At 30.2% G+C, this 14942-nt stretch overlaps 1 pseudogene; it reads right to left on the reverse strand.

The window, feature by feature from the left end:
* Window positions 1–3653: 3653 nt before the first annotated feature.
* On the reverse strand, window positions 3654–14549 carry LOC125821712 (uncharacterized; annotated as a pseudogene).
* Window positions 14550–14942: the final 393 nt, after the last annotated feature.

The following is a 14942-nucleotide window of genomic DNA, read 5'->3' on the forward strand; positions in this document are numbered from 1 at the left end:
AATATTACAAATTTACGTTAATATAAAATAGACAAATATAAAAGAAGTTTGATAAGTACGAAACTTGAAATAAAGCGACAACAAATTATTTTCTGTAAAAAGTGATAATAGTAATTTCGATAATAAAACATATAATTTTAGCAGATAAAATAGTTGTAGTAGTAAAATAGTTGTGAAAAAGGAATATTTGACACATTATTAATTCAGAAGCTCAAAAACAATAAATTAAGAGAAAGAAGGGTCAAAATTCAGTGTCAACAACTTGTCCCTCTTTAACCAGAGACAATGTAAGAGGTTTTGGGCAAAGAAGTTGACGTTGTAGCCAATTTTGTCCTGACCAATAAATACGACCTAGGGAGAGTATGAGAAAATATGAGCATTGGATAACTGCTGAGGTATAGAATTTTGTAAACAAGGTAGTCGCGAGCTTACAAAAATTGCTCCAATATTGAATTATGATGTTATTGGATATTGTGATCGAGCAGAGTATTCGAGATTGGAGTCGAGCAGTGTTCAAGGTAGACCTTTGACCTTTGTTGGAAAGCTAAACTTTCACAACAAATTACTCAGTTCACTGCTTAGATAAAGTTCCATGTTGCATTGTGTCTCTTGTTGCTGCATATAAAATGTACTTTCTGCCAAATCTTGATAAAATTGTTAGGAAATAATATAAAGCTAAAATTATAAATAAATATCTTATGATAAATATCATACAAGAGTTTATGTATACTACAACGCCGAGCAATGGATATTTCGTTGCTAATTTCGTCGCTATATTGTAATTAATTATATCGTCATCCTTTTGTTGCTAATTTTGTAGGTAAATTTATGGCGCATAAAATTGGCGCCAATTTTTTGCAACGGAGTTGATATTTCGTCGCTAGGCCATCACTATATATGGTGTTAATTTACTTTTAGTTTTTATAGCGACGTAATTATAAATCCATAGCTAATCCATCGTTATATAGCGACGAAAATATGTTTGTTGCTAAAATCCGTCACTAAACGCTGATTTTTTTGTAGTGATATTTTTACATAAAAATGTGGATAAATTCTGTAGGCTCTTCTATACCCATATATCTGTCATTAGACGTGTAACCGATTAACTGAATAGCTCCAAAGTTACTCATTAAAGTAGTGACTAACTTTGACAAGTTCTGAATATCCCATATTTTGCACATTTTATCCTAGTTCAAATTGCAAACGTTAGGCCATCAGGACGCCACGTTGATGCAAATGAGTAGTCCACAAGTCCACACAAAGGATAGAAAAAACATTTCCATTCCTACAGTCAACCAAAAATCCTATCACGACCAACAAGCAAAAAACAAGCACCATAAATCTTCGCCCCAAGATCATTTAGTTGGAGTGTAATATGTCGTATCAATAAAGAGATGAAGTTTATTACATAGAAAGATGAATATGAAATGGAAGAACTATATTATTTTGTTGATGAGTTCCAAGGCGTAGACTTGGGTGGCTTTGATTCGATTGAAGATGAGTTGCAAGGCATAGGATGACTTTGATTTGGATGTAGATGAGCTCTTAGACGTAGGCTTAGGTGGATTTGATTCAGATGTAGATGAGTACGATTACATGAATAAAATAATGTAAGATATTTTGGCTATAGAGGTAAGGAAGCGCAAAGATATTAAAGGGATCCCCTAGAAAGGGTTCCCATAACCAGGGAAACAACTAAGCAAAGAAGACTACAACGCTATCACAACTATGAAAATATTCCTCACTCTGGTTAGACATCAGAAAAGGAGTGCAAAACCATGAAGAAAGGTAATTTAAACTATGATTTCAGATGGAATGGAAGATTCATAACATCAACGTCTTCTCATCCCCCGCTGAGGAATTTGGTTTGGACACCTTTTAACCATGATGCGTGCATGATGTCTAATTTTTTGAGTCATCTGTTGCACTAACGTCCTCTCAACCCCCAGTTGTGGAAGTTGGTTTGGGCACCTTCGAAGCATGATGTGTACCTGATGTCTCATTTCTTTGAAATTCATTGATCAATTGATTTTGTGAAAACTGAAATTCTCAATTTATCAAGGCATGTAGCGCCCCTCTTGAAAAATCTTTAAATCCTTTTAGAGGGATTTAAGGAGATCCTAAAAAGGACTCTTTCCGTGAAAGATAAGTTGCTTTTTACTAGCGGATTTCAAGGAGAACTTATTGTCAAGTATTTAGCTAAGCTTGGAGTTTTCTTTTGTTCTCGTCGACCTAAGTCGAGGATTTCATTACCACTGCTATTGAGATTAAAAAAAACTGCCGGAGTTGCACTTCATTTTATAGCTTCAAATAATGATTCTAGAGTTAGAGATTTTGATTTCAAGAAATTTTAAATATCTAACCATTTCCATTTTCCCAAGCCAGAGAATCATAGATCACTCAATCCTGATGACAATCTCTAACTCCAGGATGGCATCACTGGCCAGGGAAATTGGAAATGATTAGATAGTTGAGATTTCTCCAAATCAAAAACTCTAACTCTAGAATAATTATTTGATGTTATAAAATAGAGTGCACCACTGATAGTGTTGTTAATGTTAATAGCAACGGCAATGGCATAATTGTTATACGTTGGTCAAGAACACAAGCAAACTCCAAGATTATCTAAATACTTGACGATTAGTTCTCCTTGTAATCTACCAGCAACAAGCAACTTATCTTTCAAAACAAGAATAATTACTCTGGTCTCCGTAAATCACTCTTAAAGGCTTTCAAGGTGTTTATCGAGTGGCGCTACATGCCTTGATAAATGGACAATTATTGTTTTTGTGCAGGTCCATGATGACTAGTGAATGATATAAAAATGAGACATCAGAAGATGCCTCGACAAAATTCCTCAGTTGGAGGTGAGGAAATGTTGATATATAGGATCTTGTATTCCATATGAAATCATAGTACAAATAATCACCCTACCCTAGAAAGTCGCCGGAAATTGACGCACATTGCTCTGTCTAGCTGTGTTTTCTTCCCCTGAATATGGGGTTCATGCATATATCGTTGGCTCTACTTTTATTAATATAACCATTGGCCAACTTGGTGGCATATATTGGTCATAGTCGCCTGCCAGCAATGATAGCTATTTGATTCTCTACCCAGATCGTAGAAGCTCCATTACAATTTGAGAATAATTATTGAATTGCGTATCTACATTATTACATTGAGATCATATCTATAGTTACTACATTAGACTCCTTTCTCGACTAGGAAACTACAGTACTATTCTTTTTCAAGTAGGATTATATTTTTATTTTTATTTTATGATTGTTATGATCGGATCATCTTTCATGCAGCCCGACTAAATTTACAAGAGACCTACCACCTCCCTAGCAACAAGTATCAGGTAACTCTGTTCACCAAGGCAGTACAAATGGAATGAATCAGATAGAGTTTTTATCTCCGCTGAGTTTTGACCTTAAGACGTAGGAATCTCAACCATTTCATTGACCACTCGGCCACACCTTAGGGTACCAAATAGGATTTTATCTACTAATCCTTTTCCAAGTAGGTGGCCTGTGTTATAAAGGAGACCACACTCAGTTTTATCATTCAAATGATGGAGATAGTCTACATTACAAATAGCACGATAAAAAAAATATGAACCTAAATATCATCCACTTCTACCCTCAAAGTGCTTATATTATTTCATAAAGATATGAATAGTTGTGTCATCACCCAAACTCAAGGAGGCTACTAAATATGTGATTCCACACACCAATGATAAGGGACTCTCTATCAGGACTATAAGACACTCGTGATATCTCACAAGAGAAATCATTTTCTTATTCCACCTCATATCCACATTTTACAAAAAAAAATGTTAAAAAATTCTACAAGCTCAGCCATACCCATAAATATTTCATCACATGCCTAGCAGATTGACCGAAAGCTCCAAAGTTACCCTTCAAAGTAGAGACTAACTTAGACAAGTTTTGAATATCCCATAATTTGCATGTTTTATTATGGTTCTCATTTGCAGACGCTAGGCCATCAGGATGTCACGATAATGCAAATGAGTAGTCCACATGTCTACATAAAGGAGAAACAGCCTTTCTATTCCTGGAGTTAATGAAAAAACCTATCGCGATCAGTGGCGGATCCAAGAATTAAGCTCAGGGGGTTCGAAATTTAAAGAAGAAGCTCATGTGGTAATGTAAGTGCGTGGTGAGCGTAGTAACCCCAACATGCTTTTTGTACAAGGTATTTCATTGGTTGATAAAAGTTAACACTTCTTAAAATTTCTTGCACCTTTTATACTTTTATTTTGTAATGATTTACTTTATTTTGCATTTTAATTTTTTTTTAAATTAGTATCCATTCAAACACATATTACTAGGAAAATTATCAAGATTCTCTAAAAGTGTGTAAGTATAGATTTACTAATATTATAATGCATATTCAGAAGAGAAATAAATGGCATTGTCAATTTTTTAGTTCATGTAGTTTAATTTACTAGGTTAGTCATCACTTGTTGGAAAAAAAATGACGAATAAATTAAATAAGTTTAGTTTCCATCTCTCTAAAATAGAATTGAAAAAATAGAAAAGAAATTCCATGAATTCTATTAAATATATATTATTAAAAGGATATTGACGATTTTTAGTTTCTTCATTCAATTACATCTAATTTATCTTTATATATAAAATTCATCATTTTTAAAGAGTTGTACATAAAATTATGTTGAAATAAAATGACTAAAAGATATAAGAAGAATAAAAACAATGTGTCTAATAAATTTAAACAAAAACAAATTAGAAAAAAAATGATATAAAAGAAATAATGAAAAAGAGAAGATGATCCAAACCCAAAAGTTGTGCCCAATTCCATGCATTAAAAAGGGTAAAAAAATTAAGAGAAGAAGAATTGATGCCCATGGCAGAGCTATGGATAATAAGAAACACGGTAAGAAACATACTAGTAGAAAATTAAGAAAAATAAGAAGGAAATTAAACAAATTATATCCGGAATATAAACAACTTAATATCACAAAGACTGATAACGAAAAATTAAATCAATTAATAGATAATATATCTAAAATAGAATATAAATATATTCAATACTTAAAAATACAATGAATAACAAGAATAGCGACTATAGACAAAAACTTAATGAAGTAATTATAGAAAAACGACAAGAATTAGAACATAGGAAAAATAGACTTAACAATAATATATTCGCAGGAATTTGTCACAAATCTATAATAGCACAAAGAAAGACCATTTTATATCTAGAAATACAAATAAATAACTTAGAATATAAACTACAACATAATTTATAAATGAATAAAGAAGAATACGCAATAGATGAAAAAACATATGAAAATTATGACGGATTAAAAATAAAGATAATATTTTCTAATCTAGGAAGAAGATATAAGAAAATAGATGACAATATAAGTTTAATGTTAGAAAAAGAAACGGTAAAACTAGAAGATAGTTTAACTGCTATGGTAAGAATAACAAAATAAACTGAAGAAATATATAGAAGAACGGAAATTGAAAAAATAAAACAACAAGCAAAAAAGGAAGTACAACAATTAGAAGAAGTAAAAAATACTAAAATAATATAGCTAGAAAAAGAGCTAGCAATATTAAAAGAAATGTATGAAATTAAACAAAAAGAAAAAGAACAAAAAACAAAATTAGCAAATGAGATAATTAAATTTAAAGAAAAATTGCAATTACAAGATGAATTAGAAGAAAAAGAAGAAAACAACCAAGATAATCTTCCCGAAATAAGAGTTGATGAAATAAACGATGATGATCTAGAACAACATTCGGAAACAAGTGAAACATATACGGAACTTTTAGCAAATATAGATAATACAAAGAATTTAGAAGTAAATACAGAAGACGTAGATATGGACGAAAAACCTAGCACATCAGGAGTAAAAAACCCAAAAAAATTTAATCCAAAATATTATAATAAAAATTATGAACAAAATGATAACGAAAAAACTACTTGGGATAAAAGATTAAATAAAAAATGGACGCCTAAACCAATAACTGGACAATATGATTTTTTAGATTTAGATTGTGTAGCAGATATAAATAAAACAATTCAGTTATGGATATGATACATATCAAAGCAATTAGTAGATAACAAGATAACAACAACAGAAGCACCAGGATACATAGAAAGAACACTTATAGGAACAGTAAAATTATGGCTACAAAATTTAACAAGTGAAAGCTTAACAACTTTAAGAAAAAGTAAAAAATTTGATGGTGGAATAGCCACTACAACTATGGAAATATTATATAAATATGAAATAGCTATAAGAAATGAATTTAGTAGTATAACAACAGAGGTAGAAGAGCAAAATAAAGAAAAGATCATAAATCGGAATCTAATGACAAAATTAGCAATATGTAATATGTGTTACATAGATGAATATACATGTGCATTTAGAGAATACTATTATAAAGGAACATATAGCACAGAAGAAAGTAAAGAAATAAGAAAATTATATTTTACAAAATTACCAGAACCTTTTAATTGAAAAATAATAAAAAGTTGGAATGAAGCAGAATTAACGGACACCTTAGGAGCTAGAATAAAATTCTTACAACGATGGTTTATGGAACTATGTGAAAAACATAAAGAAGAAATAAAAATGGAAAAAATATTAGCAAAAAACTTGGCATGTTGCAAAAATAAAACGTCACCCCAATTTGGTTGTACGGATAAGTATTACAAAAATAGAAAGAAATATAATAAAAAATATAAATCAAAATATAAATATAAAAAACCAAGAAGAAGGTACTATGTAAAAAATTACAAAACCAAAAGACCATATAGGCCAAAAAGAAAACTAACGGAATGTACTTGTTATAATTGTGGAAAATTAAGACATATAGCTAGAGATTGTAAATTACCTAAAAATCCAAAGAAAAAACAAATATCAGAAATAATAATAGACGATGAAAAATATACACAAATAGAATACGTAGATTATGAATTAGAAAGCAATGATAGTATATATGAATTATCGGAAAATGAAATAGATAATGACATAGAAATAGAATCAGATAATGAATTCTATAATATCACAAATGATTGAAGCAGATATACAAACAATAAATAAAGAAGAACATCAAGACGAAGAATATTTAGAACAGAAAATAATATTTGATAATAGTATATTTGAACAAATAAAAGGAAAAGAATTAGACCTAAGCGTAGCAAAAGTATTCGAAATACCAACAGTAAGAAACTGATTTAAACGACAAAAAGAAGAATATTATGTAGTAAGTCAAAGAGAACATATCATAGATTGCAAATACACTAAAGGAAAGGCCAAAATACCAATAATAAATAAACGAATAATAAATAAAGAAATACAAGATATTAAGGCTAAAAATCCAATTAAATATGTACATTTAGGAGGAACAGAAATATTAATAAAAGCATGTTTTAGAGAAGGAATAGATACACCCATATAAATATACTTAGCGGATGATAGAATTATACAACCCATAGAAAAAAGTATAATAAGTGCAGTAAGAGGTAACCTCATATACCAAAAATTTAAGTTTATAATAAGTGCTAACTACTCAGTAGCAATAAATGACATAAATATAGATAAATCACTAGTATTATACTGGCGAATGTCAGGGATAGAACTAGCCCCAGGAAGTAAAATATTTATAGCTAGATGTAAAAACTTATATGTTCTAACAACAAAACATAAAATAACAGCAAAAAATAAAATAGACAAAATAAAAATAGAAGATCCCTTTGAAAGAATAGTTACAGTCATAGATAAAAATAATTATAGTTATAATGAAATTGATATAGAAGAAGATTTAGAAATAGTAAAAGAAAGACTAAGCACATCGAAAAGAATAAACAATGAGATACCCCAAATATCATCAAAAATGGTACCTCAAGGAGAATAGATAAAACCCCACAAAAATCAATGGAAGAAGATATAAAACCACATCATTACTACATAACCAGAATAATGGAACAACGAAAATATTTAATATTAATAGATACAGGACGAGAAGAAAACTATATCACAAGAGAATTAGTGACAGAAGATGAAATAATAACTATTGAACAATCATGCTCCGAACTACCAAAAGCATTAATGTATACCGAAGAAACTACAGAAAAGAAAATAATCATCGGAGGAGTACCAATAGTGATAAAATTCAAAATATATCAAGGAAATGAAAATATCATTTTAGGAATAAAATGGTTAGAACAAGTAAAACCATATAATCTAGAAGACAAACAGTTAACAATAAATTATGAAAATAAAAGAGTAATAATAAAAAGGACTTTGGCATGATAAAAATATGAAAATATATATACTTGCAAAGATAATAATAGAAAGATATTACAACCGATATTATACACCAATGATAGATACGGGAGCAGAAGCTAATATATGTAAATATAATTGTTTACCAGAAGATAAGTGGAAAAATTAAAAAACACCTATAGTAGTAACAGGATTTAATAATGAGGAAGCATTATCACATATAAGGCAAAAAATATAAAAATACAAATATGGGATAAGATATTAACTATAGAAGAAATATATAACTTTGAATTAACTACAAAAGATATGCTATTAGGAATGCCATTTTTAGAAAAATTATACCCACATATAATAACAAAAACATACTGGTGGTTCACGACACCGTGTAAACAAAAAATAGGAGCAAAAAGAGTAAATAATAAAAAACGAAAAACAACAGAATGGATAAAAGGAAGTGAAAAAATTACACAAAAATTAGAAAATATAAAAGAAGAAGACCCTAAAATAGAATTAATTATATTCTCTATAGATAAAGTAAAAATAATTCAAGATAAGTTAGAATTATTATATAGTGAGGATCCTTTACAAGGATGGGAAAAACATAAAACAAAAGTAAAAATTGAGCTAATTGATAATAACAGTATAATAACCCAAAAACCATTAAAGTATAATTTTAATGATTTAACCGAATTTAAGATACATATAGAGGAATTACTAGAAAAAGGATATATACAAGAAAGCAATAGTAAGCATACAAGCCCGACATTTATCGTAAATAAACATAGTGAACAAAAAAGAGGAAAAAGCAGAATGGTTATTGATTATAGAAATTTAAATGCAAAAACTAAAACATATAATTATCCAATACCAAATAAAATACTAAATAAGACAAATACAAGGATATAATTATTTTAGCAAATTTGATTGTAAATCAGGATTTTATCACTTAAAACTAGAAGAAGAATCTAAAAAACTAACAGCATTCACTGTACCACAAGGATTTTATGAATGGAATGTATTACCATTTGGATATAAAAATGCACCAGGTAGATATCAACACTTTATGGACAATTACTTTAAACAAATAGAAAATTGTGTAGTGTACATTGATGATATATTATTATATTCCAAAACACAAGATGAACATATAAGATTATTAGAAAAATTTATACACATCATAGAATATTCAGGTATAAGTCTAAGTAAAAAGAAAGCTGATATAATGAAAAATTAAATAGAATTCTTAGGAATACAAATTGATAAAAATGGAATAAAAATGCAAACACATATAGTACAAAAAATAATTAACTCAAATGAACAACTAGATACAAAAAAGAAATTACAGTCATTCTTAGGACTAGTAAATCAAGTAAGAGAATACATACCAAAATTAGCAGAGAATTTAAAACCATTACAACAAAAATTAAAGAAATATATAGAATATCAGTTTGATAAAAAAGACCAAATACAAATACAAAAGGTGAAATTATTATGTAAAAACTTACCTAAACTATACTTTCCAGATGAAAACAAAAATTTTACTTATATAATAGAATAAGATGCGAGTGAAAAAAGTTATGGAGGAATATTAAAATACAGGTATGATGACACTACGATAGAACATCATTGCAGGTATTATTCAGGAACATTGAATAATACAGAAATAAAATGGGAAATAAATAGAAAAGAATTATATTCAGTATATAAGTGTTTATTATCATTTGAACCATATATTGTATATAACAAATTTATTATAAGAACAGATAATACACAAGTAAAATGGTGGCTAACAAGAAAAATACAAGATGCGGTAACAACAAAAGAAATAAGGAGATTGGTATTAAATATATTAAATTTTACATTTACAATTGAAGTAATAAAAATTGATAAGAATGTTGTTGCAGATTACCTATCACGACAAAGCTACTCAGACTGAGACTGAGGAAGAAGATACAATCGAAAAAATACTCCAAGCTATTACTACACTTTGTACAAAAGTGGATAGTATGGACAACGAGATACAAAAGCTAAAGACTAATGAAGATAATCTGAAGTCTAAAGCTAGTCAGCAGCATGACTATAAAAATGCTGAGCTACGTCGATCGGAAGACGGAAAAAAGCCAGAGCTAAAAGGAGACGATGGGAAACTCCTTAAAACCCATAATGTTTGTTTAAATACAGCTGCAGGTACAAGCAAACAAGTTAGCGATAAACAACATAAAAATGTGAACTTAAACCAGCTATTTGCAAAACCATTTACCCAAAGGACACCTAGACATGTGTCCATAGAACCACAAACATCTACATACGCAGATAGTTTGCAAAACCAAAATGAGAAAAAGACATATAACTACATCACACGAACCTATATTGAAAATATCCACAAAATCCAAACTTATTTAAACCGCAACCCCAGATCAACTACAAAAGAACCAAACCAAGATTATTTGACACAAAAGTTACAAGGATATAACAAGTTAATTGCACAATCGAAAACTAATGCTAATTTAGTAAGAACATGTTACAACTACGGACTGTTAAATACCGTATACACATATGACAGAGAAGAAGTTAGTGGAATACCAGAACTACACAAAGCATTCATCACATACAAAAGAGTTACGAAAGAAAATTTATTTTATATAAAATTCTATACAGCACCAGCGGAGATATTATACGAGGAAATAAAACCTCCAATACAGGTTATCAAGATAGGATTAACTAAAGATATGATTATACCCGAGGATATCGGACAACAAGAAGAGATATGCAAAATAGAGATACCAAGTTTTTATGCCAACAAAAGGATAATTGGTATATCAACAATTATACAAGAGTTAGCAAATAATTATTTAAACGAAAACGCTATATGGAGCTACTATGCAAGAGACCAGCTAATGATTTATTCCAATTCAAGGGAGCTAAGGAAAGCAGATATGGATGAAGTCCAAAGATGGATTTTATCACTACTAAAGCCAGAAGAACGACCTACGACACGAGCACTAAAAGAAGGATTTATTTCAGCAGAATTATTAACCAGATATTGCAAGCTAATTGGTCATAAATACCCGGACCATATATGTTCAAAGTGCAACGGAGAAGATAATATAATTCCAGATGTCCAGCTGGAATAATCAACGAGGAAGAAAACAAGAAAGATAAGAACGGAAAAAGTTATGTGTAAAATAATGTAAATGTAAAAGTCATAATAGTTGTCATAAAGTAGGTATGGGTCTTTTGTACAAAATATGGCAAGTGTATGTGGTAGATAGTGTACATTATTAATATGTGCAAATAAGTCGTAAAGAGGATAGTGGTAGACAAAATAAGAACTATTCATGAATAGTAGTCATGAATAGTAGTAAATAGTAGTGGACATGTGGTAAAAATGTGTTAGGATAAGTATTTAGATTAGTAAATTTGTATGTCTATATATAGACTTAGTAGTAAACATTGTAAAGGCAGGCAACGCCTAAATAAAAACTCTCTTCTCAAAAAACTCTCTTAAGATACTAATTACTTAAAAGTTAATGGATAAATCTGAAATCCAGTCAGATATTTCAGATAGCATGGCTAAGCAAGAGGCAAAGGTATATTGTTCAAAAAATATGCGGAACTAATTTCATATATTCCTGAATATCATATATATGATTGAATAAATTTATGTTAGTTATTATGTATTAGAATTATTTGAATCATGATTTCTAGTTTATTAGCACACTGGAAACAGGGAGAAAACTTCTATACTATGCCATCCTAATGTTGAAACCGGTAGGCGAGGAAGCCGTTTAGGGGAGTAAACAAAGTTGAGGCGCTGATAAGAAGGAAGTATCCGCTAAAGTACGATGCTAGTAGTGACAGGAAAACATGATAAAGATAATCTAGTTCATAATGATCTAATATGAATTTAATCAATTATGAATATGATAGGAAGGAATAATTTGAAATAAAAAATCTGCATAATAAAGAACATGACTACATACATGCATGATGAAATGATAAAAAAATACGAAACTTTAATCTTATATGTACTTAAAAATATAGAAATAATCGAATTAAGAAGAATAATATGGGAAAAAATATTTAATGATTACGAATCAAAAGATATATTAAATCAAGAATGGTATGAAATAGACCTACATGATTTAGACTTCGAAAGAATAGAATGGTATGATTTAGAAATAAATTCAGATTAAAATGAACTACAAATATTTACAAAATTGGATAAAATCTATGGAAGATATAAAACTCTTAGAACAATTAATGGAGGAAAATTTATATATGTACCAAAGAACCGAAGATATGTTATATCTAGAATACATCATAAATAATATTAAAAAAATATTCAGATTTAAACAACTATCGGAAGAATATTACAATAAATATTATTACATTTTACCATGAATTTCACACTACCAAAAAATAACATTAAAAGAGATATCAAGATTAAGACACTTAACAAAAAATATTATAATAAAATCTTTAAAATAAAATACTCACCTACCACACTACCACTTCTATGAATTCCCCAACTACCAATTCCGCACCGAATACATGAATAAAAGAATGCAAGATATTTCGGTTATTGAGGTAAGGAATGACAAAGGTATTCAAGGGATCCCTAAGGAAAGGGTTACCATAAGTAGGGAGACAACTAGGCAAAGAAGACTACAACGCTATCAAAACTATGAAAATATTCCTTAATCTGGTGAGATATCAGAAAAGGAGTGCAAAACCATAAAGAAGGACGATTTATACTATGATTTTAGATCAAATGCAAGATCTATTACATCAACGTTTTCTTACCCTAGCTGAGAAATTTGGTTTGGGCACCATCTAAGCATGATGTATACCTGATGTCTCATTTTTCTATCATTGATTGGTCATCATTGACATGTGCTAAAACTGAAATTCTCAATTTATCATGGGATGTAGCGCCACTAGAGAATCATCCTGAAAGATTTTTAGAGGAATTGAAGGAGACATGAGTAAGAACCCTTGTTGTGAAAGATAAGATTTTTGTTACTAGTGGATTGCATGGAGAACTTATCGTCAAGTATTTAAATAAGACTTGAGTTTTCTTTTATTCATGCTAACCTATGTCGATGATGCCATTACCACTTCTATTAAGATTAACAACACTGTCAGAGGTGCACTTCATTTAATAGCTTCAAATTATTGATGGCAATCTTTAACTCCAGGATGGCATCACTAGCTAGGGGAATTGGAAATATTTAGACTATTGAAATTTCTCCAAATCAAAATCTCTAACTCTAGAAATATAATTTGAAGCTATAAAATGAAGTGCACCACTGATAGTATTAGTAATCTTAATAGCAGTAACCATGGCATCATCGTCATATGTCAACCGAGAACAAAAGCAGACTCTAGGATTATCTATGTACTTGACGATTAGTTTTCTTTGCAATCCACTAGAAACTTACTTTTCACAGTTAGAGTGCTTACTAGGGTCTCCGTAAATCCCTCTAAAAGGCTTTCAAGATGTTTCTCGAGTGACACTACATGACCTGATAAATTGAAAATTTTAGTTTTTGCGCTGGTCAATGATGACCAATGAATGATAGAAAAATGTGACATTAGGTACACATCATGCTTAGAAGATTCTCATACCAAAATTCCTCAGTTGGGGGAGAGATAATGTTGATGTAATGGATCTTGCATTCCCTCTAAAATCATAGTATAAACTGTCTTTCTTTGTGGTTTTTCACTCCTTTTCTGATGTCTCACCAGATTGAGGAATATTTTCATAGTTCTGATAGCGTTGTAGTCTTATTTTCCTACTTGTCCCCCTGGTTATGGTAACCCTTTCCTATGGGATCCCTTGAATATCTTTTACCTTCCTTACCTCGACAGCTGAAATATCTTATGTAAAGATATGACATCTGGGCCTAACTCAACCCCAAAACCTAAGTCATGAAGGGAGGTTTGTCCAAGTCCACATAAGGAGACAAATTTTTCATCCCTCTATCGATGTGAGACTTCTTAACATCTTGGATTGTTTTATTCATGTATTCATACTCATCTACATCCTAATCAAAGCCACCTAAATCTACGGACGCTTTGGAAATCATTGACATCCAAATTAAATTCATTCAAAGGCTATGCCATGCAACTCATCTACATCCTAATCAAACCCACCCAAGTCTATGCCCTAGAACCCATCAATAAAATCATCTAGTTCTTCTATTTCGTATTCATCTAATACATAATCAACATCATCTATTTGTTGATGGGACATGTTACACTCCAACTAATTATCTTGGGGCAAAATTTTAGGGTGCCTATTTTTCTCTTGTTGATCACTATCGGTTTTTTGGTTGACTCCAAAAATGGAGAAGTTGTTTACCCTTTGTGTGGACATGTGGACTACTCATTTGAATCATCGTGGCATTCTGATGGCCTAACGTTTGCAAGTGGAAGTAAATTTAAATGTGTAAAATATGGGATATTCGAAAACTTATCCAAGTCAGTCACTACTTTGAAGGGTAACCTTGGAGCTATTTGGTCAATCTGCTACATGTCTGATTACAGATTTATGTGCAAGGTAGAGCTAGTAGAATTTGCTAATATTTTTTAATGTAAAATGTGGAAATCATAGTAAAAACAAGCACCCTACCCTAGAAAGTCTTCA

This window comes from Solanum verrucosum, unplaced genomic scaffold (genome assembly GCF_900185275.1).
Source record: "Solanum verrucosum unplaced genomic scaffold, falcon-dt-bn FXZP01000213.1, whole genome shotgun sequence".
NCBI classification, from domain to species: domain Eukaryota; kingdom Viridiplantae; phylum Streptophyta; class Magnoliopsida; order Solanales; family Solanaceae; genus Solanum; species Solanum verrucosum.